This window comes from Phyllobates terribilis, unplaced genomic scaffold, assembly GCF_046119375.1.
Source record: "Phyllobates terribilis strain yellow unplaced genomic scaffold, ASM4611937v1 Scaffold_11__3_contigs__length_659146591, whole genome shotgun sequence".
In the NCBI taxonomy this organism is placed as follows: Eukaryota; Metazoa; Chordata; class Amphibia; order Anura; family Dendrobatidae; genus Phyllobates; species Phyllobates terribilis.
The window spans coordinates 499,045,243-499,070,154 of NW_027362771.1; the positions used below are offsets into that span (position 1 = coordinate 499,045,243).

General features: G+C 38.5%; 1 protein-coding gene across 3 annotated transcripts in view; it reads right to left on the bottom strand.

The window, feature by feature from the left end:
* The window catches only part of UNC5D (unc-5 netrin receptor D), a 1,016,051-nt gene that overhangs the window by 495,581 nt on the left and 495,558 nt on the right, over nucleotides 1-24,912 (bottom strand). The window lies entirely within an intron of this gene.

Sequence of the window (24,912 nt, forward strand, 5' to 3'; positions counted from 1 at the left end):
TGCAGTCCTTTTAAGGACTAGGTTACAGCATTTCCTACGACTTTTATCAGGCAGGTCTGTGCTCTTAAATAGATAGATTGTGGGAGTAAAGACTAATTGTAATTGCAGTCCTTTTCAGGACTAGGTTACATCAGTTCCTATCAGTTTTTGCCAGGCAGGTCTGTGCCAGTGCTGTGCAAGTTTTTTTCACAGCATTTGGCTGAATCTAGCAAATCTAATCCTTTTTGGCCTATTGCAGAGTGTGTTAGTCAGTGGAGTAGCCTATCTGTGTTGCAAGATATACCACCTGTGTATAGAATACCAATTTTTTTACTGCACCTAGTGAAGTAAAATTTTTGGGCATAGCATCATTCTACTAGTCCATCTATACTGACCTCAATCAGGTTGCAAATTGAATATAATTTTTTTCTGCATCTAGCTCTGAAAAAATATTTGGGCTTCTAGCAGTGTGTGGGACTTCTTCTATTAGTCCATCTATACTGACCTCCATCAGGTTGCAAACTGAATATAATTTTTTTCTGCATCTAGCTCTGAAAAAATATTTGGCCTTCTAGCAGTGTGTGGGACTTGTTTTATTAGTCCATCTATACTGACCTCCGTCACGCTGCAAATTCAAAATAATTTTTTCTCTGCATCTAGCTCTGAAAAAATATTTGGCCTTCTAGCAGTGTGTGGGACTTTCTCTATTAGTCCATCTATACTGACCTCCATCAGGTTGCAAACTGAATATAATTTTTTTCTGCATCTAGCTCTGAAAAAATATTTGGCCTTCTAGCAGTGTGTGGGACTTTCTCTATTAGTTCATCTATACTGACCTCCATCAGGTTGCAAATTAAAAATAATTTTTTGTCTGCATCTAGCTCTGAAAAAATATTTGGCCTTCTAGCAGTGTGTGGGACTTTCTCTATTAGTCCATCTATACTGACCTCCATCAGGTTGCAAATTAAAAATAATTTTTATCTGCATCTAGCTCTGAAAAAATATTTGGCCTTCTAGCAGTGTGTGGGACTTTCTCTATTAGTCCATCTATAGTGACCTCCATCAGGTTGCAAATTAAAAATAATTTTTTGTCTGCATCTAGCTCTGAAAAAATATTTGGCCTTCTAGCAGTGTGTGGGACTTTCTCTATTAGTCCATCTATACTGACCTCCATCAGGTTGCAAACTGAATATATTTTTTTTCTGCATCTACCTCTGAAAATATATTGGGCTTCTAGCTGTGTGTGGGACTTGTTCTATTAATCCATCTATACAGACCTCCATCAGGTTGCAAACTGAATATAATTTTTTTCTGCATCTACCTCTGAAAAAATATTTGGGCTTCTAGCTGTGTGTGGGACTTGTTCTATTAACCACTTCGCGCCAGAGCCTGTTTTTGCATTCGTGACCGGGCCAATTTTTTCAATTCTGACCACTGTCACTTTATGAGGTAATTACTCTGGAACGCTTCAACGGATCCCCCTGATTCTGAGATTGTTTTTTTGTGACATATTGTACTTCATGATATTTGTTAAAATTTCTTTGATATCACTTGCGTTTGATTGTGAAAAAATCGGAAATTTGGCGAAAATTTTGAAAATTTTGCAATTTTCAAACTTTGAATTTTCATGCCCTTTAATCAGAGAGATATATCACACAAAATAGTTAATAAATAACATTGCCCACATGTCTACTTCACATCAGCACAATTTTGGAACCAAAATTTTTTTTTTTAGGAAGCTATAAGGGTTAAAAGTTGACCAGCGATTTCTCATTTTTACAACAAAATTTACAAAAATATTTTTTTAGGGACCACATCTTATTTGAAGTGACTTTGAGGAGCCTTTATGACAGAAAATACCCAAAAGTGATACCATTCTAAAAACTGCACCCCTCAAGGTGCTCAAAACCACATTCAAGAAGTTTATTAACCCTTCAGGTGCTTCACAGGAATTTTTGGAATGTGGAAGAAAACAATGAACATTTAACTTTTTTTCACAAAACTGCTACTTTAACCTCAAATTTTTAATTTTCACAAGGGCAGCCAGAAAAAATGGACCCCAAAATGTGTTGTGTAATTTCTCCTGAGCACGCTGATACCCCATATGTGGTGCAAAGCCACTGTTTGGGTGCACGGCATGGCTTGGAAGGTAAGGAGCGCCATTTGACTTTTGGAATGGAAATTTGACTGGAATGGATAGCGGACGCCATGTTGCATTTGGAGAGCCCCTGAGGTGCCTAAACAGAGGAAACCCCCAACAAGTGACCCCATTTTGGAAACTAGACCCCTCAAGGAACTTATCTAGATGTGTGGTGAGCACCTTGAACCCCCAGGGGCTTCACAGAATTTTATAATGTTGAAGTGTGAAAATAAAAAAACACATTTTTAACACAAAACTGCTATTTTAGCCTCAAATTTTTAATTTTCACAAGGGCAGCCAGAAGAAATGGACCCCAAAATGTGTTGTGCAATTTCTCCTGAGCACGCTGATACCCCATATGTGGTGCAAAGCCACTGTTTGGGCGCACGGCATGGCTTGGAAGGTAAGGAGCGCCATTTGACTTTTGGAATGGAAATTTGACTGGAATGGATAGCGGACGCCATGTTGCATTTGGAGAGCCCCTGAGGTGCCTAAACAGAGGAAACCCCCAACAAGTGACCCCATTTTGGAAACTAGAGCCCTCAAGGAACTTATCTAGATGTGTGGTGAGCACCTTGAACCCCCAGGGGCTTCACAGAATTTTATAATGTTGAAGTGTGAAAATAAAAAAACAAATTTTTAACACAAAACTGCTACTTTAGCCTCAAATTTTTAATTTTCACAAGGGCAGCCAGAAAAAATGGACCCCAAAATGTGTTGTGTAATTTCTCCTGAGCACGCTGATACCCCATATGTGGTGCAAAGCCACTGTTTGGGTGCACGGCATGGCTTGGAAGGTAAGGAGCGCCATTTGACTTTTGGAATGGAAATTTGACTGGAATGGATAGCGGACGCCATGTTGCATTTGGAGAGCACCTGAGGTGCCTAAACAGAGGAAACCCCCAACAAGTGACCCCATTATGGAAACTAGACCCCTCAAGGAACTTATCTAGATGTGTGGTGAGCACCTTGAACCCCCAGGGGCTTCACAGAATTTTATAATGTTGAAGTGTGAAAATAAAAAAACAAATTTTTAACACAAAACTGCTACTTTAGCCTCAAATTTTTAATTTTCACAAGGGCAGCCAGAAAAAATGGACCCCATAATGTGTTGTGCAATATCTCCTGAGCACGCTGATACCCCATATGTGGTGCAATGCCACTGTTTGGGCGCACGGCATGGCTTGGAAGGTAAGGAGCGCCATTTGACTTTTGGAATGGAAATTTGACTGGAATGGATAGCGGACGCCATATTGCATTTGGAGAGCCCCTGAGGTGCCTAAACAGAGGAAACCCCCAACAAGTGACCCCATTTTGGAAACTAGACCCCTCAAGGAACTTATCTAGATGTGTGGTGAGCACCTTGAACCCCCAGGGGCTTCACAGAATTTTATAATGTTGAAGTGTGAAAATAAAAAAACAAATTTTTAACACAAAACTGCTACTTTAGCCTCAAATTTTTAATTTTGACAAGGGCAGCCAGAAAAAATGGACCCCAAAATGTGTTGTGCAATATCTCCTGAGCACGCTGATACCCCATATGTGGTGCAAAGCCACTGTTTGGTCGCACGGCATGGCTTGGAAGATAAGGAGCGCCATTTGACTTTTGGAATGGAAATTTGACTGGAATGGATAGCGGACGCCATGTTGCATTTGGAGAGCCCCTGAGGTGCCTAAACAGAGGAAACCCCCAACAAGTGACCCCATTTTGGAAACTAGACCCCTCAAGGAACTTATCTAGATGTGTGGTGAGCACCTTGAACCCCCAGGGGCTTCACAGAATTTTATAATGTTGAAGTGTGAAAATAAAAAAACACATTTTTAACACAAAACTGCTACTTTACCCTCAAATTTTTAATTTCCACAAGAGCAGCCAGAAAAAATGGAACCCAAAATGTGTTGTGCAATTTCTCCTGAGCACGCTGATACCCCATATGTGGTGCAAAGCCACTGTTTGGGCGCACGGCATGGCTTGGAAGGTAAGGAGCGCCATTTGACTTTTGGAATGGAAATTTGACTGGAATGGATAGCGGACGCCATGTTGCATTTGGAGAGCCCCTGAGGTGCCTAAACAGAGGAAACCCACAACAAGTGACCGAATTTTACAATCTACTCCTCTGTATAAATTAATCTAGTGGTGGGAAAATAAGTTGATAGGTAAATGGTCACTAAACCCATAGATGAATTCCCACAGAGGTGTCATTTCTATAATGGGGTCACTTCAGGGGGGATTATGCTGTTTTGGCACTTTTCAGAGTACCAGAGCTAAAGAATCCCCCCCTGAAGTGACCCCATTTTGGAAATGAAACCCCTCTGGGAATTCATCTATGGGTTTAGTGACCATTTTAACTCAATGGATGATTTCCAGAAACAAGCACGCAATGGAAGGTTTAGATTCTGGAGAACCCCCCCTGGAAATTAAGTGAGCTCTACTCGAATGTGTCATTCACTAAATGAACCAAATGTTTGAATGACAAATTGGGATACATTTTTACAGTTTAAAAACGTGGTTCTGTGTGGAAGATTTTAAAGCAGTCAGTGACGCATAAGGCTGGCAATGATGGGCATTGTGGGCAATAGTAGCGGGTATCACGCCTCATTCCTCTCTTAGTACATACACGACATCTTTTCTGGGGGTTCCTTCTTGTTTCCGTTGCTGGAATAAGTGCAATAAAATGTCGCTCAGTGAGTCTTTTCACATCCTCAGATTCTAATGGATGAGCGGGTCTAACACTTTGAAAGACAAGATTTTCAATTACCTTTTCTGGATAATCAAGAAAAGGATCTGAATTTCCTGCTTTTTTGTACAACACAAAAGAATTGTATGTGGCCACCTGAAACAAATAAATAACCAACTTTTTATACCAGGTATAGGACTTTCTTGATACCTGGTATGGCTGTAGAACCTGGTCTGCAAGGTCCACACCCCCCATGTGTTTGTTGTAGTCAATGACTGACACAGGTTTTTGCTTCGGAGTGGTGGATCCTAGTTCTACAGTGGCCCTTGTGGCATCTGTGTGGATCGAGCTGAGGACAAAAATATCCCTCTTATCCCTATATTTCAGGGCAAGCAGCTCTCCGTTGCGTACAGCCCCTGACTGCCCATTTTGAAACTTTTGGTTGACCAATGGTTGTGGAAACCCCTGACTGTTTTTACGGATGGTCCCACAAGCCCCGATGTTGTGTTCAACCAGACTTTTAAATAGGGGTATGCTGGTGTAATAATTGTCCACATATAGATTGTAGCCTTTTTGAAAAAATGGACTTATCAGCTCCCAAACAATTTTTCCAGATGTCCCCAGATAAGTAGGGCATCCTGGTGGGTTTAGTTGGCTATCTTTCCCCTCATATATGCGAAAAGCGGATGTGTATCCGGTTGAACTTTCGCACATTTTATAGAGCTTTATTCCAAACCTTGCCCTTTTAGATGGGATAAATTGCTTGAGGTGCAGTCTTCCTTTGAATTTTACAAGGGACTCGTCTATAGAAATATTTTGTGTTGGGGTGTAGAGGCTTAAGAATTTTTCTGACAAATTTTCAGTGATGGGTCTAATTTTATATAACCTGTCATGTTCTGGGGCATTTCTGGGCAGGCATTGACTATTGTCGTTAAAATGCCAAAACCGCATGAGCATTTCATAACGGGTCCTAGGCAGAATAACTGAAAACATAGGGGTGGCTTGAACAGGGTGGTTGGACCAGTAGGATTGAATGCTCGGTTTTTTAACAAGCCCCATGGCAAATGTAAGTCCTAAAATTTTTTTTATTTCCGGGACATTAGTTGGTGTCCATAAATTTGCCCTAGCATAGTAAGATCGGGGATTCTGGCTTATGAATGGGGACGCGTATAAATTTGTTTGCACGACAATATGCTCTAGCAAGCTGTCTGTAAAAAACAAATTAAAAAAATGAATTGGTCCAAAATCTTCCACCTCCACATTTATACCAGGAATGGCGTTGAAATCAGGGCTGAATGGAGCAGCCGAATCTGAAGCCTCCCATCTGGGAAATGCTAGATCATGTGGCAACGCCCCTTGTACACTGGCGTGCACCAATTCACTAGTAGCAGGGACAGCGCTTGTACTGGGCAGTGTTCCCTGATTTGGAGACGTTTCTCCAGTAGCGCTATTTGCCCCTATTGCTGTACTGGTCCTTGGGCTTGAGGATGGAACAGAATCACTGCTCATTTCTGGGCTCTCAGTGTCGCCGCTACTAAAGCCCTCAAAATCCATATCTCCATCTGAGATTGCGCTGTCATCAGTGTCAGAACACAGCAGGGCATACACCTCCTCTGCGGTATAAGTCTGACGGGCCATTTTATTTTTATATTTTTTGACTGGACTGAACGGACCGGACTGAAAGGACGGGACCGGACTGGACTGACCGGACTGATCTGACAGGACTGACTGACTGATCAGACAGGACTGACTGACTGATCTGACAGGACTGACTTACTGATGTGACAGGACTGACTGGACTGATCTGACAGGACTGACTGACTGACAGATCTGACAGGACTGACTGACTGACAGATCTGACAGGACTGACTGACTGACAGATCTGACAGGACTGACTGACTGATCTGACAGGACTGACTGACTGATCTGACAGGACTGACTGACTGACAGATCTGACTGACTGACAGATCTGACAGGACTGACTGACTGACAGATCTGACAGGACTAACTGACTGACAGATCTGACAGGACTGACTGACTGACAGATCTGACAAGACTGACTGACTGACAGATCTGACAGGACTGACTGACTGACAGATCTGACAGGACTGACTGACTGACAGATCTGACTGACTGACAGATCTGACAGGACTGACTGACTGACAGATCTGACAGGACTGACTGACTGACAGATCTGACAGGACTGACTGACTGACAGATCTGACAGGACTGACTGACTGACAGATCTGACAGGACTGACTGACTGACAGATCTGACAGGACTGACTGACTGACAGATCTGACCGGACTGACAGATCTGACTGGACTGATCTGACAGGACTGACAGATCTGACTGGACTGATCTGACAGGACTGACTGATCTGACAGACTCACTAACCCTAACTCTTACTTTCTTTTTTATTTTATTTTTTTTTTACTTTCACAGTGGCAAGGCTGACAGCTCCTGTCACACCGTTTCTCCTCTGCTCTCTCACTGAGATCGGAGGAGAAACTACATTTATCAGGCAGATCGCCCGGGAAAGTTTGTTGCTAAAACAAACTTCCCTGGTGATCTCTCTGATTGGCTGGTGTGACGCTGACATCATCGAGACCTGAGCCAATCAGGTCTCGATGATGTCAGAGGTCACAGCACCGGGATCCCCGCCGCTGACAGGTATGTGGGGGGTCCCGATCGCCGACCACCGGCTGTCCCTATCTTTTAAATGCCGCGATCGCTATGGATCGCGGCATCTAGAAGATAGGAACAGGTTAACATCATGGGGACCTGATCCAATCAGGTCCCCATGATGCCACATGTCAGAGCTATCGCTCTGAACCGGTACCGCAGTGCTAGCAGGACCCTGGGGGTCCTGAGCGCTGCGGGACCACCCACCGTTTTTAAACGTCGGCGCTGCACAGAGCTCGGGCAGCGCCGACGTTTATGTACAGTGGGCGGTCCTGAACCGGTTAATCCATCTATACAGACCTCCATCAGGTTGCAAACTGAATATAATTTTTTTCTGCATCTACCTCTGAAAAAATATTTGGGCTTCTAGCTGTGTGTGGGACTTTCTCTATTAGTCCATCTATACTGACCTCCATCAGGTTGCAAATTAAAAATAATTTTTATCTGCATCTAGCTCTGAAAAAATATTTGACCTTCTAGCAGTGTGTGGGACTTTCTCTATTAGTCCATCTATACTGACCTCCATCAGGTTGCAAATTAAAAATAATTTTTTGTCTGCATCTAGCTCTGAAAAAATATTTGGCCTGCTAGCAGTGTGTGGGACTTTCTCTATTAGTCCATCTATACTGACATCCATCAGGCTGCAAATTAAAACTAATTTTTATCTGCATCTACCTCTGAAAAAATATTTGGCTTTCTAGCTGTGTGTGGGACTTGTTCTATTAGTCCATCTATACTGACCTCCATCAGGTTGCAAACTGAATATAATTTTTTTCTGCATCTAGCTCTGAAAAAATATTTGGCCTTCTAGCAGTGTGTGGGACTTTCTCTATTAGTCCATCTATACTGACCTCCATCAGGTTGCAAATTCAAAATAATTTTTTGTCTGCATCTAGCTCTGAAAAAATATTTGGCCTTCTAGCAGTGTGTGGAACTTTCTCTATTAGTCCATCTATACTGACCTCCATCAGGCTGCAAATTAAAAAATTTTTTTATCTGCATCTACCTCTGAAAAAATATTTGGCCTTCTACCTGTGTGTGGGACTTGTTCTATTAGTCCATCTATACTGACCTCCATCAGGTTGCAAACTGAATATAATTTTTTTCTGCATCTAGCTCTGAAAAAATATTTGGCCTTCTAGCAGTGTGTGGGACTTTCTCTATTAGTCCATCTATACTGACCTCCATCAGGTTGCAAATTAAAAATAATTTATATCTGCATCTAGCTCTGAAAAAATATTTGGCCTTCTAGCAGTGTGTGGGACTTTCTCTATTAGTCCATCTATACTGACCTCCATCAGGTTGCAAATTAAAAATAATTTTTTGTCTGCATCTAGCTCTGAAAAAATATTTGGCCTTCTAGCAGTGTGTGGGACTTTCTCTATTAGTCCATCTATACTGACCTCCATCAGGTTGCAAACTGAATATATTTTTTTTCTGCATCTACCTCTGAAAAAATATTGGGCTTCTAGCTGTGTTTGGGACTTGTTCTATTAATCCATCTATACAGACCTCCATCAGGTTGCAAACTGAATATAATTTTTTTCTGCATCTACCTCTGAAAAAATATTTGGGCTTCTAGCTGTGTGTGGGACTTGTTCTATTAATCCATCTATACAGACCTCCATCAGGTTGCAAACTGAAGATAATTTTTTTCTGCATCTACCTCTGAAAAAATATTTGGGCTTCTAGCTGTGTGTGGGACTTTCTCTATTAGTCCATCTATACTGACCTCCATCAGGTTGCAAATTAAAAATAATTTTTATCTGCATCTAGCTCTGAAAAAATATTTGGCCTTCTAGCAGTGTGTGGAACTTTCTCTATTAGTCCATCTATACTGACCTCCATCAGGTTGCAAATTAAAAATAATTTTTATCTGCATCTAGCTCTGAAAAATATTTGGCCTTCTAGCAGTGTGTGGGACTTTCTCTATTAGTCCATCTATACTGACCTCCATCAGGTTGCAAATTAAAAATAATTTTTTGTCTGCATCTAGCTCTGAAAAAATATTTGGCCTTCTAGCAGTGTGTGGGACTTTCTCTATTAGTCCATCTATACTGACATCCATCAGGCTGCAAATTAAAAATATTTTTTATCTGCATCTACCTCTGAAAAAATATTTGGCCTTCTAGCTGTGTGTGGGACTTATTCTATTAGTCCATCTATACTGACCTCCATCAGGTTGCAAACTGAATAAAAAATTTTTCTGCATCTAGCTCTGAAAAAATATTTGGCCTTCTAGCAGTGTGTGGGACTTTCTCTATTAGTCCATCTATACTGACCTCCATCAGGTTGCAAACTGAATATATTTTTTTTCTGCATCTACCTCTGAAAAAATATTGGGCTTCTAGCTGTGTGTGGGACTTGTTCTATTAATCCATCTATACAGACCTCCATCAGGTTGCAAACTGAATATATTTTTTTCTGCATCTACCTCTGAAAAAATATTTGGGCTTCTAGCTGTGTGTGGGACTTGTTCTATTAATCCATCTATACAGACCTCCATCAGGTTGCAAACTGAATATAATTTTTTTCTGCATCTACCTCTGAAAACATATTTGGGCTTCTAGCTGTGTGTGGGACTTGTTCTATTAGTCCATCTATACTGACCTCCATCAGGTTGCAAACTGAATATAATTTTTTTCTGCATCTAGCTCTGAAAAAATATTTGGCCTTCTAGCAGTGTGTGGGACTTTCTCTATTAGTCCATCTATACTGACCTCCATCAGATTGCAAATTAAAAATAATTTTTATCTGCATCTAGCTCTGAAAAAATATTTGGCCTTCTAGCAGTGTGTGGGACTTTCTCTATTAGTCCATCTATACTGACCTCCATCAGGTTGAAAATTAAAAATATTTTTTATCTGCATCTACCTCTGAAAAAATATTTGGCCTTCTAGCATTGTGTGGGACTTTCTCTATTAGTCCATCTATACTGACCTCCATCAGGTTGCAAACTGAATATATATTTTTTCTGCATCTACCTCTGAAAAAATATTGGGCTTCTAGCTGTGTGTGGGACTTGTTCTATTAATCCATCTATACAGACCTCCATCAGGTTGCAAACTGAATATAATTTTTTTCTGCATCTACCTCTGAAAAAATATTTGGGCTTCTAGCTGTGTGTGGGACTTGTTCTATTAGTCCATCTATACTGACCTCCATCAGGTTGCAAACTGCATATAACTTTTTTCTGCATCTAGCTCTGAAAAAATATTTGGCCTTCTAGCAGTGTGTGGGACTTTCTCTATTAGTCCATCTATACTGACCTCCATCAGGTTGCAAATTAAAAATAATTTATATCTGCATCTAGCTCTGAAAAAATATTTGGCCTTCTAGCAGTGTGTGGGACTTTTTTATTAGTCCATCTATACTGACCTCCATCAGGTTGCAAATTAAAAATTATTTTTTGTCTGCATCTAGCTCTGAAAAAATATTTGGCCTTCTAGCAGTGTGTGGGACTTTCTCTATTAGTCCATCGATACTGACCTCCATCAGGTTGCAAACTGAATATATTTTTTTTCTGCATCTACCTCTGAAAAAATATTGGGCTTCTAGCTATGTGTGGGAATTGTTCTATTAATCCATCTATACAGACCTCCATCAGGTTGCAAACTGAATATAATTTTTTTCTGCATCTACCTCTGAAAAAATATTTGGGCTTCTAGCTGTGTGTGGGACTTGTTCTATTAGTCCATCTATACTGACCTCCATCAGGTTGCAAACTGAGTATAATTTTTTCTGCCTCTAGCTCTGAAAAAATATTTGGCCTTCTAGCAGTGTGTGGGACTTTCTCTATTAGTCCATCTATACTGACCTCCATCAGGTTGCAAATTAAAAATAATTTTTTGTCTGCATCTAGCTCTGAAAAAATATTTGGCCTTCTAGCAGTGTGTGGGACTTTCTCTATTAGTCCATCTATACTGACCTCCATCAGGTTGCAAACTGAATATATTTTTTTTCTGCATGTACCTCTGAAAAAATATTGGGCTTCTAGCTGTGTGTGGGACTTGTTCTATTAATCCATTTATACAGACCTCCATCAGGTTGCAAACTGAATATAATTTTTTTCTGCATCTACCTCTGAAAAAATATTTGGGCTTCTAGCTGTGTGTGGGACTTGTTCTATTAATACATCTATACAGACCTCCATCAGATTGCAAACTGAATATAATTTTTTTCTGCATCTACCTCTGAAAAAATATTTGGGCTTCTAGCTGTGTGTGGGACTTGTTCTATTAGTCCACCTATACTGACCTCCATCCGGTTGCAAACTGAATACAATTTTTTTCTGCATCTAGCTGTGAAAAAATATTTGGCCTTCTAGCAGTGTGTGGGACTTTCTCTATTAGTCCATCTATACTGACCTCCATCAGGTTGCAAATTAAAAATAATTTTTATCTGCATCTAGCTCTGAAAAAATATTTGGCCTTCTAGCTGTGTGTGGGACTTCCTCTATTAGTCCATCTATACTGACCTCCATCAGGTTGCAAATTAAAAATAATTTTTTGTCTGCATCTAGCTCTGAAAAAATATTTGGCCTTCTAGCAGTGAGTGGGACTTTCTCTATTAGTCCATTTATACTGACCTCCATCAGGTTGCAAATTAAAAACAATTTTTTGTCTGCATCTAGCTCTGAAAAAATATTTGGCCTTCTAGCAGTGTGTGGGACTTTCTCTATTAGTCCATCTATACTGACATCCATCAGGCTGCAAATTAAAAATAATTTTTATCTGCATCTACCTCTGAAAAAATATTTGGCCTTCTAGCTGTGTGTGGGACTGGTTCTATTAGTCCATCTATACAGACCTCCATCAGGTTGCAAACTGAATATAACTTTTTTCTGCATCTAGCTCTGAAAAAATATTTGGCCTTCTAGCAGTGTGTGGGACTTTCTCTATTAGTCCATCTATACTGACCTCCATCAGGTTGCAAATTAAAAATAATTTTTATCTGCATCTAGCTCTGAAAAAATATTTGGCCTTCTAGCAGTGTGTGGGACTTTCTCTATTAGTCCATCTATACTGACCTCCATCAGGTTGCAAACTGAATATATTTTTTTTCTGCATCTACCTCTGAAAAATATTGGGCTTCTAGCTGTGTGTAGGACTTGTTCTATTAATCCATCTATACAGACCTCCATCAGGTTGCAAACTGAATATAATTTTTTTCTGCATCTAGCTCTGAAAAAATATTTGGGCTTCTAGCTGTGTGTGGGACTTGTTCTATTAATCCATTTATACAGACCTCCATCAGGTTGCAATCTGAATATATTTTTTTTCTGCATCTACCTCTGAAAAAATATTTGGGCTTCTAGCTGTGTGTGGGACTTGTTCTATTAGTCCATCTATACTGACCTCCATCAGGTTGCAAACTGAATATAATTTTTTCTGCATCTAGCTCTGAAAAAATATTTGGCCTTCTAGCAGTGTGTGGGACTGTGTCTATTAGTCCATCTATACTGACCTCCATCAGGTTGCAAATTAAAAATAATTTTTATCTGCATCTATCTCTGAAAAAATATTTGGCCTTCTAGCAGTGTGTGGGACTTTCTCTATTAGTCCATCTAGACTGACCTCCATCAGGTTGCAAATTAAAAATAATTTTTATCTGCATCTAGCTCTGAAAAAATATTTGGCCTTCTAGCAGTGTGTGGGACTTTCTCTATTAGTCCATCTATACTGACCTCCATCAGGTTGAAAATTAAAAACATTTTTTATCTGCATCTAGCTCTGAAAAAATATTTGGCCTTCTAGCAGTGTGTGGGACTTTCTCTATTAGTCCATCTACACTGACCTCCATCAGGTTGCAAACTGAATATATTTTTTTTATGCATCTACCTCTGAAAAAATATTGGGCTTCTAGCTGTGTGTAGGACTTGTTCTATTAATCCATCTATACAGACCTCCATCAGGTTGCAAACTGAATATAATTTTTTTCTGCATCTAGCTCTGAAAAAATATTTGGGCTTCTAGCTGTGTGTGGGACTTGTTCTATTAATCCATTTATACAGACCTCCATCAGGTTGCAATCTGAATATATTTTTTTTCTGCATCTACCTCTGAAAAAATATTTGGGCTTCTAGCTGTGTGTGGGACTTGTTCTATTAGTCCATCTATACTGACCTCCATCAGGTTGCAAACTGAATATAATTTTTTCTGCATCTAGCTCTGAAAAAATATTTGGCCTTCTAGCAGTGTGTGGGACTGTGTCTATTAGTCCATCTATACTGACCTCCATCAGGTTGCAAATTAAAAATAATTTTTATCTGCATCTATCTCTGAAAAAATATTTGGCCTTCTAGCAGTGTGTGGGACTTTCTCTATTAGTCCATCTAGACTGACCTCCATCAGGTTGCAAATTAAAAATAATTTTTATCTGCATCTAGCTCTGAAAAAATATTTGGCCTTCTAGCAGTGTGTGGGACTTTCTCTATTAGTCCATCTATACTGACCTCCATCAGGTTGCAACCTGAATATATTTTTTTTCTGCATCTACCTCTGAAAAAATATTGGGCTTCTAGCTGTGTGTGGGACTTGTTCTATTAATCCATCTATACAGACCTCCATCAGGTTGCAAACTGAATATAATTTTTTTCTGCATCTACCTCTGAAAACATATTTGGGCTTCTAGCTGTGTGTGGGACTTGTTCTATTAGTCCATCTATACTGACCTCCATCAGGTTGCAAACTGAATATAATTATTTCTGCATCTAGCTCTGAAAAAATATTTGGCCTTCTAGCAGTGTGTGGGACTTTCTCTATTAGTCCATCTATACTGACCTCCATCAGGTTGCAAATTAAAAATAATTTTTATCTGCATCTAGCTCTGAAAAAATATTTGGCCTTCTAGCAGTGTGTGGGACTTTCTCTATTAGTCCATCGATACTGACCTCCATCAGGTTGCAAACTGAATATATTTTTTTTCTGCATCTACCTCTGAAAAAATATTGGGCTTCTAGCTATGTGTGGGAATTGTTCTATTAATCCATCTATACAGACCTCCATCAGGTTGCAAACTGAATATAATTTTTTTCTGCATCTACCTCTGAAAAAATATTTGGGCTTCTAGCTGTGTGTGGGACTTGTTCTTTTAGTCCATCTATACTGACCTCCATCAGGTTGCAAACTGAGTATAATTTTTTCTGCATCTAGCTCTGAAAAAATATTTGGCCTTCCAGCAGTGTGTGGGACTTTCTCTATTAGTCCATCTATACTGACCTCCATCAGGTTGCAAATTAAAAATAATTTCTATCTGCATCTAGCTCTGAAAAAATATTTGGCCTTCTAGCAGTGTGTGGGACTTTCTCTATTAGTCCATCTATACTGACCTCCATCAGGTTGCAAATTAAAATTAATTTTTTGTCTGCATCTAGCTCTGAAAAAATATTTGGCCTTCTAGCAGTGTGTGGGACTTTCTCTATTAGTCCATCTATACTGACCTCCATCAGGTTGCAAACTGAATATATTTTTTTTCTGCATCTACCTCTGAAAAAATATTGGGCTTCTAGCTGTGAGTGGGACTTGTTCTATTAATCCATTTATACAGACCTCCATCAGGTTGCAATCTGAATATATTTTTTTTCTGCATCTACCTCTGAAAAAATATTTGGGCTTCTAGCTGTGTTTGGGACTTGTTCTATTAGTCCATCTATACTGACCTCCATCAGGTTGCAAACTGAATATAATTTTTTCTGCATCTAGCTCTGAAAAAATATTGGGCTTCTAGCTGTGTGTGGGACTTGTTCTATTAATCCATCTATACAGACCTCCATCAGATTGCAAACTGAATATAATTTTTTTCTGCATCTACCTCTGAAAAAATATTTGGGCTTCTAGCTGTGTGTGGGACTTGTTCTATTAGTCCACCTATACTGACCTCCATCCGGTTGCAAACTGAATACAATTTTTTTCTGCATCTAGCTCTGAAAAAATATTTGGCCTTCTAGCAGTGTGTGGGACTTTCTCTATTAGTCCATCTATACTGACCTCCATCAGGTTGCAAATTAAAAATAATTTTTATCTGCATCTAGCTCTGAAAAAATATTTGGCCTTCTAGCAGTGTGTGGGACTTTCTCTATTAGTCCATCTATACTGACCTCCATCAGGTTGCAAATTAAAAATAATTTTTTGTCTGCATCTAGCTCTGAAAAAATATTTGGCCTTCTAGCAGTGAGTGGGACTTTCTCTATTAGTCCATTTATACTGACCTCCATCAGGTTGCAAATTAAAAACAATTTTTTGTCTGCATCTAGCTCTGAAAAAATATTTGGCCTTCTAGCAGTGTGTGGGACTTTCTCTATTAGTCCATCTATACTGACATCCATCAGGCTGCAAATTAAAAATAATTTTTATCTGCATCTACCTCTGAAAAAATATTTGGCCTTCTAGCTGTGTGTGGGACTGGTTCTATTAGTCCATCTATACAGACCTCCATCAGGTTGCAAACTGAATATAACTTTTTTCTGCATCTAGCTCTGAAAAAATATTTGGCCTTCTAGCAGTGTGTGGGACTTTCTCTATTAGTCCATCTATACTGACCTCCATCAGGTTGCAAATTAAAAATAATTTTTATCTGCATCTAGCTCTGAAAAAATATTTGGCCTTCTAGCAGTGTGTGGGACTTTCTCTATTAGTCCATCTATACTGACCTCCATCAGGTTGAAAATTAAAAATATTTTTTATCTGCATCTAGCTCTGAAAAAATATTTGGCCTTCTAGCAGTGTGTGGGACTTTCTCTATTAGTCCATCTATACTGACCTCCATCAGGTTGCAAACTGAATATATTTTTTTTCTGCATCTACCTCTGAAAAAATATTGGGCTTCTAGCTGTGTGTAGGACTTGTTCTATTAATCCATCTATACAGACCTCCATCAGGTTGCAAACTGAATATAATTTTTTTCTGCATCTAGCTCTGAAAAAATATTTGGGCTTCTAGCTGTGTGTGGGACTTGTTCTATTAATCCATTTATACAGACCTCCATCAGGTTGCAATCTGAATATATTTTTTTTCTGCATCTACCTCTGAAAAAATATTTGGGCTTCTAGCTGTGTGTGGGACTTGTTCTATTAGTCCATCTATACTGACCTCCATCAGGTTGCAAACTGAATATAATTTTTTCTGCATCTAGCTCTGAAAAAAATATTTGGCCTTCTAGCAGTGTGTGGGACTGTGTCTATTAGTCCATCTATACTGACCTCCATCAGGTTGCAAATTAAAAATAATTTTTATCTGCATCTAGCTCTGAAAAAATATTTGGCCTTCTAGCAGTGTGTGGGACTTTCTCTATTAGTCCATCTAGACTGACCTCCATCAGGTTGCAAATTAAAAATAATTTTTATCTGCATCTAGCTCTGAAAAAATATTTGGCCTTCTAGCAGTGTGTGGGACTTTCTCTATTAGTCCATCTATACTGACCTCCATCAGGTTGCAAACTGAATATATTTTTTTTCTGCATCTACCTCTGAAAAAATATTGGGCTTCTAGCTGTGTGTGGGACTTGTTCTATTAATCCATCTATACAGACCTCCATCAGGTTGCAAACTGAATATAATTTTTTTCTGCATCTACCTCTGAAAAAATATTTGGGCTTCTAGCTGTGTGTGGGACTTGTTCTATTAATCCATCTATACAGACCTCCATCAGGTTGCAAACTGAATATAATTTTTTTCTGCATCTACCTCTGAAAACATATTTGGGCTTCTATCTGTGTGTGGGACTTGTTCTATTTGTCCATCTATACTGACCTCCATCAGGTTGCAAACTGAATATAATTTTTTTCTGCATCTAGCTCTGAAAAAATATTTGGCCTTCTAGCAGTGTGTGGGACTTTCTCAATTAGTCCATCTATACTGACCTCCATCAGGTTGCAAATTAAAAATAATTTTTATCTGCATCTAGCTCTGAAAAAATATTTGGCCTTCTAGCAGTGTGTGGGACTTTCTCTATTAGTCCATCTATACTGACCTCCATCAGGTTGCAAATTAAAAATATTTTTTATCTGCATCTAGCTCTGAAAAAATATTTGGCCTTCTAGCAGTGTGTGGGACTTTCTCTATTAGTCCATCTATACTGACCTCCATCAGGTTGCAAACTGAATATATTTTTTTTCTGCATCTACCTCTGAAAAAATATTGGGCTTCTAGCTGTGTGTGGGACTTGTTCTATTAATCCATTTATACAGACCTCCATCAGGTTGCAATCTGAATATATTTTTTTTCTGCATCTACCTCTGAAAAAATATTTGGGCTTCTAGCTGTGTGTGGGACTTGTTCTATTAGTCCATCTATAATGACCTCCATCAGGTTGCAAACTGAATATAATTTTTTCTGCATCTAGCTCTGAAAAAATATTGGGCTTCTAGCTGTGTGTGGGACTTGTTCTATTAATCCATCTATACAGACCTCCATCAGATTGCAAACTGAATATAATTTTTTTCTGCATCTACCTCTGAAAAAATATTTGGGCTTCTAGCTGTGTGTGGGACTTGTTCTATTAGTCCACCTATACTGACCTCCATCCGGTTGCAAACTGAATACAATTTTTTTCTGCATCTAGCTCTGAAAAAATATTTGGCCTTCTAGCAGTGTGTGGGACTTTCTCTATTAGTCCATCTATACTGACCTCCATCAGGTTGCAAATTAAAGATAATTTTTATCTGCATCTAGCTCTGAAAAAATATTTGGCCTTCTAGCAGTGTGTGGGACTTTCTCTATTAGTCCATCTATACTGACCTCCATCAGGTTGCAAATTAAAAATAATTTTTTGTCTGCATCTAGCTCTGAAAAAATATTTGGCCTTCTAGCAGTGAGTGGGACTTTCTCTATTAGTCCATTTATACTGACCTCCATCAGGTTGCAAATTAAAAACAATTTTTTGTCTGCATCTAGCTCTGAAAAAATATTTGGCCTTCTAGCAGTGTGTGGGACTTTCTCTATTAGTCCATCTATACTGACATCCATCAGGCTGCAAATTAAAAATAATTTTTATCTGCATCTACCTCTGAAAAAATATTTGGCCTTCTAGCTGTGTGTGGGACTGGTTCTATTAGTCCATCTATACAGACCTCCATCAGGTTGCAAACTGAATATAACTTTTTTCTGCATCTAGCTCTGAAAAAATATTTGGCCTTCTAGCAGTGTGTGGGACTTTCTCTATTAGTCCATCTATACTGACCTCCATCAGGTTGAAAATTAAAAATATTTTTTATCTGCATCTAGCTCTGAAAAAATATTTGGCCTTCTAGCAGTGTGTGGGACTTTCTCTATTAGTCCATCTATACTGACCTCCATCAGGTTGCAAACTGAATATATTTTTTTTCTGCATCTACCTCTGAAAAAATATTGGGCTTCTAGCTGTGTGTAGGACTTGTTCTATTAATCCATCTATACAGACCTCCATCAGGTTGCAAACTGAATATAATTTTTTTCTGCATCTAGCTCTGAAAAAATATTTGGGCTTCTAGCTGTGTGTGGGACTTGTTCTATTAATCCATTTATACAGACCTCCATCAGGTTGCAATCTGAATATATTTTTTTTCTGCATCTACCTCTGAAAAAATATTTGGGCTTCTAGCTGTGTGTGGGACTTGTTCTATTAGTCCATCTATACTGACCTCCATCAGGTTGCAAACTGAATATAATTTTTTCTGCATCTAGCTCTGAAAAAAATATTTGGCCTTCTAGCAGTGTGTGGGACTGTGTCTATTAGTCCATCTATACTGACCTCCATCAGGTTGCAAATTAAAAATAATTTTTATCTGCATCTAGCTCTGAAAAAATATTTGGCCTTCTAGCAGTGTGTGGGACTTTCTCTATTAGTCCATCTATACTGACCTCCATCAGGTTGCAAACTGAATATATTTTTTTTCTGCATCTACCTCTGAAAAAATATTGGGCTTCTAGCTGTGTGTGGGACTTGTTCTATTAATCCATCTATACAGACCTCCATCAGGTTGCAAACTGAATATAATTTTTTTCTGCATCTACCTCTGAAAAAATATTTGGGCTTCTAGCTGTGTGTGGGACTTGTTCTATTAATCCATCTATACAGACCTCCATCAGGTTGCAAACTGAATATAATTTTTTTCTGCATCTACCTCTGAAAACATATTTGGGCTTCTAGCTGTGTGTGGGACTTGTTCTATTTGTCCATCTATACTGACCTCCATCAGGTTGCAAACTGAATATAATTTTTTTCTGCATCTAGCTCTGAAAAAATATTTGGCCTTCTAGCAGTGTGTGGGACTTTCTCAATTAGTCCATCTATACTGACCTCCATCAGGTTGCAAATTAAAAATAATTTTTATCTGCATCTAGCTCTGAAAAAATATTTGGCCTTCTAGCAGTGTGTGGGACTTTCTCTATTAGTCCATCTATACTGACCTCCATCAGGTTGCAAATTAAAAATATTTTTTATCTGCATCTAGCTCTGAAAAAATATTTGGCCTTCTAGCAGTGTGTGGGACTTTCTCTATTAGTCCATCTATACTGACCTCCATCAGGTTGCAAACTGAATATATTTTTTTTCTGCATCTACCTCTGAAAAAATATTGGGCTTCTAGCTGTGTGTGGGACTTATTCTATTAATCCATTTATACAGACCTCCATCAGGTTGCAATCTGAATATATTTTTTTTCTGCATCTACCTCTGAAAAAATATTTGGGCTTCTAGCTGTGTGTGGGACTTGTTCTATTAGTCCATCTATACTGACCTCCATCAGGTTGCAAACTGAATATAATTTTTTCTGTATCTAGCTCTGAAAAAATATTGGGCTTCTAGCTGTGTGTGGGACTTGTTCTATTAATCCATCTATACAGACCTCCATCAGATTGCAAACTGAATATAATTTTTTTCTGCATCTACCTCTGAAAAAATATTTGGGCTTCTAGCTGTGTGTGGGACTTGTTCTATTAGTCCACCTATACTGACCTCCATCCGGTTGCAAACTGAATACAATTTTTTTCTGCATCTAGCTCTGAAAAAATATTTGGCCTTCTAGCAGTGTGTGGGACTTTCTCTATTAGTCCATCTATACTGACCTCCATCAGGTTGCAAATTAAAAATAATTTTTATCTGCATCTAGCTCTGAAAAAATATTTGGCCTTCTAGCAGTGTGTGGGACATTCTCTATTAGTCCATCTATACTGACCTCCATCAGGTTGCAAATTAAAAATAATTTTTTGTCTGCATCTAGCTCTGAAAAAATATTTGGCCTTCTAGCAGTGAGTGGGACTTTCTCTATTAGTCCATTTATACTGACCTCCATCAGGTTGCAAATTAAAAACAATTTTTTGTCTGCATCTAGCTCTGAAAAAATATTTGGCCTTCTAGCAGTGTGTGGGACTTTCTCTATTAGTCCATCTATACTGACATCCATCAGGCTGCAAATTAAAAATAATTTTTATCTGCATCTACCTCTGAAAAAATATTTGGCCTTCTAGCTGTGTGTGGGACTGGTTCTATTAGTCCATCTATACAGACCTCCATCAGGTTGCAAACTGAATATAACTTTTTTCTGCATCTAGCTCTGAAAAAATATTTGGCCTTCTAGCAGTGTGTGGGACTTTCTCTATTAGTCCATCTATACTGACCTCCATCAGGTTGCAAATTAAAAATAATTTTTATCTGCATCTAGCTCTGAAAAAATATTTGGCCTTCTAGCAGTGTGTGGGACTTTCTCTATTAGTCCATCTATACTGACCTCCATCAGGTTGAAAATTAAAAATATTTTTTATCTGCATCTAGCTCTGAAAAAATATTTGGCCTTCTAGCAGTGTGTGGGACTTTCTCTATTAGTCCATCTATACTGACCTCCATCAGGTTGCAAACTGAATATATTTTTTTTCTGCATCTACCTCTGAAAAAATATTGGGCTTCTAGCTGTGTGTAGGACTTGTTCTATTAATCCATCTATACAGACCTCCATCAGGTTGCAAACTGAATATAATTTTTTTCTGCATCTAGCTCTGAAAAAATATTTGGGCTTCTAGCTGTGTGTGGGACTTGTTCTATTAATCCATTTATACAGACCTCCATCAGGTTGCAATCTGAATATATTTTTTTTCTGCATCTACCTCTGAAAAAATATTTGGGCTTCTAGCTGTGTGTGGGACTTGTTCTATTAGACCATCTATACTGACCTCCATCAGGTTGCAAACTGAATATAATTTTTTCTGCATCTAGCTCTGAAAAAAATATTTGGCCTTCTAGCAGTGTGTGGGACTGTGTCTATTAGTCCATCTATACTGACCTCCATCAGGTTGCAAATTAAAAATAATTTTTATCTGCATCTAGCTCTGAAAAAATATTTGGCCTTCTAGCAGTGTGTGGGACTTTCTCTATTAGTCCATCTAGACTGACCTCCATCAGGTTGCAAATTAAAAATAATTTTTATCTGCATCTAGCTCTGAAAAAATATTTGGCCTTCTAGCAGTGTGTGGGACTTTCTCTATTAGTCCATCTATACTGACCTCCATCAGGTTGCAAACTGAATATATTTTTTTTCTGCATCTACCTCTGAAAAAATATTGGGCTTCTAGCTGTGTGTGGGACTTGTTCTATTAATCCATCTATACAGACCTCCATCAGGTTGCAAACTGAATATAATTTTTTTCTGCATCTACCTCTGAAAAAATATTTGGGCTTCTAGCTGTGTGTGGGACTTGTTCTATTAATCCATCTATACAAACCTCCATCAGTTTGCAAACTGAATATAATTTTTTTCTGCATCTACCTCTGAAAACATATTTGGGCTTCTAGCTGTGTGTGGGACTTGTTCTATTTGTCCATCTATACTGACCTCCATCAGGTTGCAAACTGAATATAATTTTTTTCTGCATCTAGCTCTGAAAAAATATTTGGCCTTCTAGCAGTGTGTGGGACTTTCTCAATTAGTCCATCTATACTGACCTCCATCAGGTTGCATATTAAAAATAATTTTTATCTGCATCTAGCTCTGAAAAAATATTTGGCCTTCTAGCAGTGTGTGGGACTTTCTCTATTAGTCCATCTATACTGACCTCCATCAGGTTGCAAATTAAAAATATTTTTTATCTGCATCTAGCTCTGAAAAAATATTTGGCCTTCTAGCAGTGTGTGGGACTTTCTCTATTAGTCCATCTATACTGACCTCCATCAGGTTGCAAACTGAATATATATTTTTTCTGCATCTAGCTCTGAAAAAATATTGGGCTTCTAGCTGTGTGTGGGACTTGTTCTATTAATCCATCTATACAGACCTCCATCAGGTTGCAAACTGAATATAATTTTTTTCTGCATCTACCTCTGAAAAAATATTTGGGCTTCTAGCTGTGTGTGGGACTTGTTCTATTAGTCCATCTATACTGACCTCCATCAGGTTGCAAACTGCATATAACTTTTCTCTGCATCTAGCTCTGAAAAAATTTTTGGCCTTCTAGCAGTGTGTGGGACTTTCTCTATTAGTCCATCTATACTGACCTCCATCAGGTTGCAAATTAAAAATAATTTATATCTGCATCTAGCTCTGAAAAAATATTTGGCCTTCTAGCAGTGTGTGAGACTTTTTCTATTAGTCCATCTATACTGACCTCCATCAGGTTGCAAATTAAAAATTATTTTTTGTCTGCATCTAGCTCTGAAAAAATATTTGGCCTTCTAGCAGTGTGTGGGACTTTCTCTATTAGTCCATCTATACTGACCTCCATCAGGTTGCAAACTGAATATATATTTTTTCTTCATCTACCTCTGAAAAAATATTGGGCTTCTAGCTATGTGTGGAAATTGTTCTATTAATCCATCTATACAGACCTCCATCAGGTTGCAAACTGAATATAATTTTTTTCTGCATCTACCTCTTAAAAAATATTTGGTCTTCTAGCTGTGTGTGGGACTTGTTCTATTAGTCCATCTATACTGACCTCCATCAGGTTGCAAACTGAATATAATTTTTTCTGCATCTAGCTCTGAAAAAATATTTGGCCTTCCAGCAGTGTGTGGGACTTTCTCTATTAGTCCATCTATACTGGCCTCCATCAGGTTGCAAATTAAAAATAATTTTTATCTGCATCTAGCTCTGAAAAAATATTTGGCCTTCTAGCAGTGTGTGGGACTTTCTCTATTAGTCCATCTATACTGACCTCCATCAGGTTGCAAATTAAAAATAATTTTTATCTGCATCTAGCTCTGAAAAAATATTTGGCCTTCTAGCAGTGTGTGGGACTTTCTCTATTAGTCCATCTAGACTGACCTCCATCAGGTTGCAAATTAAAAATAATTTTTATCTGCATCTAGCTCTGAAAAAATATTTGGCCTTCTAGCAGTGTGTGGGACTTTCTCTATTAGTCCATCTATACTGACCTCCATCAGGTTGCAAATTAAAAATAATTTATATCTGCATCTAGCTCTGAAAAAATATTTGGCCTTCTAGCAGTGTGTGGGACTTTCTCTATTAGTCCATCTATACTGACCTCCATCAGGTTGCAAACTGAATATATTTTTTTTCTGCATCTACCTCTGAAAAAATATTGGGCTTCTAGCTATGTGTGGGAATTGTTCTATTAATCCATCTATACAAACCTCCATCAGGTTGCAAACTGAATATAATTTTTTTCTGCATCTACCTCTGAAAAAATATTTGGTCTTCTAGCTGTGTGTGGGACTTGTTCTATAAGTCCATCTATACTAACCTCCATCAGGTTGCAAACTGAATATAATTTTTTCTGCATCTAGCTCTGAAAAAATATTTGGCCTTCCAGCAGTGTGTGGGACTTTCTCTATTAGTCCATCTATACTGACCTCCATCAGGTTGCAAATTAAAAATAATTTTTATCTGCATCTAGCTCTGAAAAAATATTTGGCCTTCTAGCAGTGTGTGGGACTTTCTCTATTAGTCCATCTATACTGACCTCCATCAGGTTGCAAATTAAAAATAATTTTTATCTGCATCTAGCTCTGAAAAAATATTTGGCCTTCTAGCAGTGTGTGGGACTTTCTCTAATAGTCCATCTATACTGACCTCCATCAGGTTGCAAATTAAAAATAATTTTTATCTGCATCTAGCTCTGAAAAAATATTTGGCCTTCTAGCAGTGTGTGGGACTTTCTCTATTAGTCCATCTATACTGACCTCCATCAGGTTGCAAATTAAAAATATTTTTTATCTGCATCTAGCTCTGAAAAAATATTTGGCCTTCTAGCAGTGTGTGGGACTTTCTCTATTAGTCCATCTATACTGACCTCCATCAGGTTGCAAACTGAATATATATTTTTTCTGCATCTCCCTCTGAAAAAATATTGGGCTTCTAGCTGTGTGTGGGACTTGTTCTATTAATCCATCTATACAGACCTCCATCAGGTTGCAAACTGAATATAATTTTTTTCTGCATCTACCTCTGAAAAAATATTTGGGCTTCTAGCTGTGTGTGGGACTTGTTCTATTAGTCCATCTA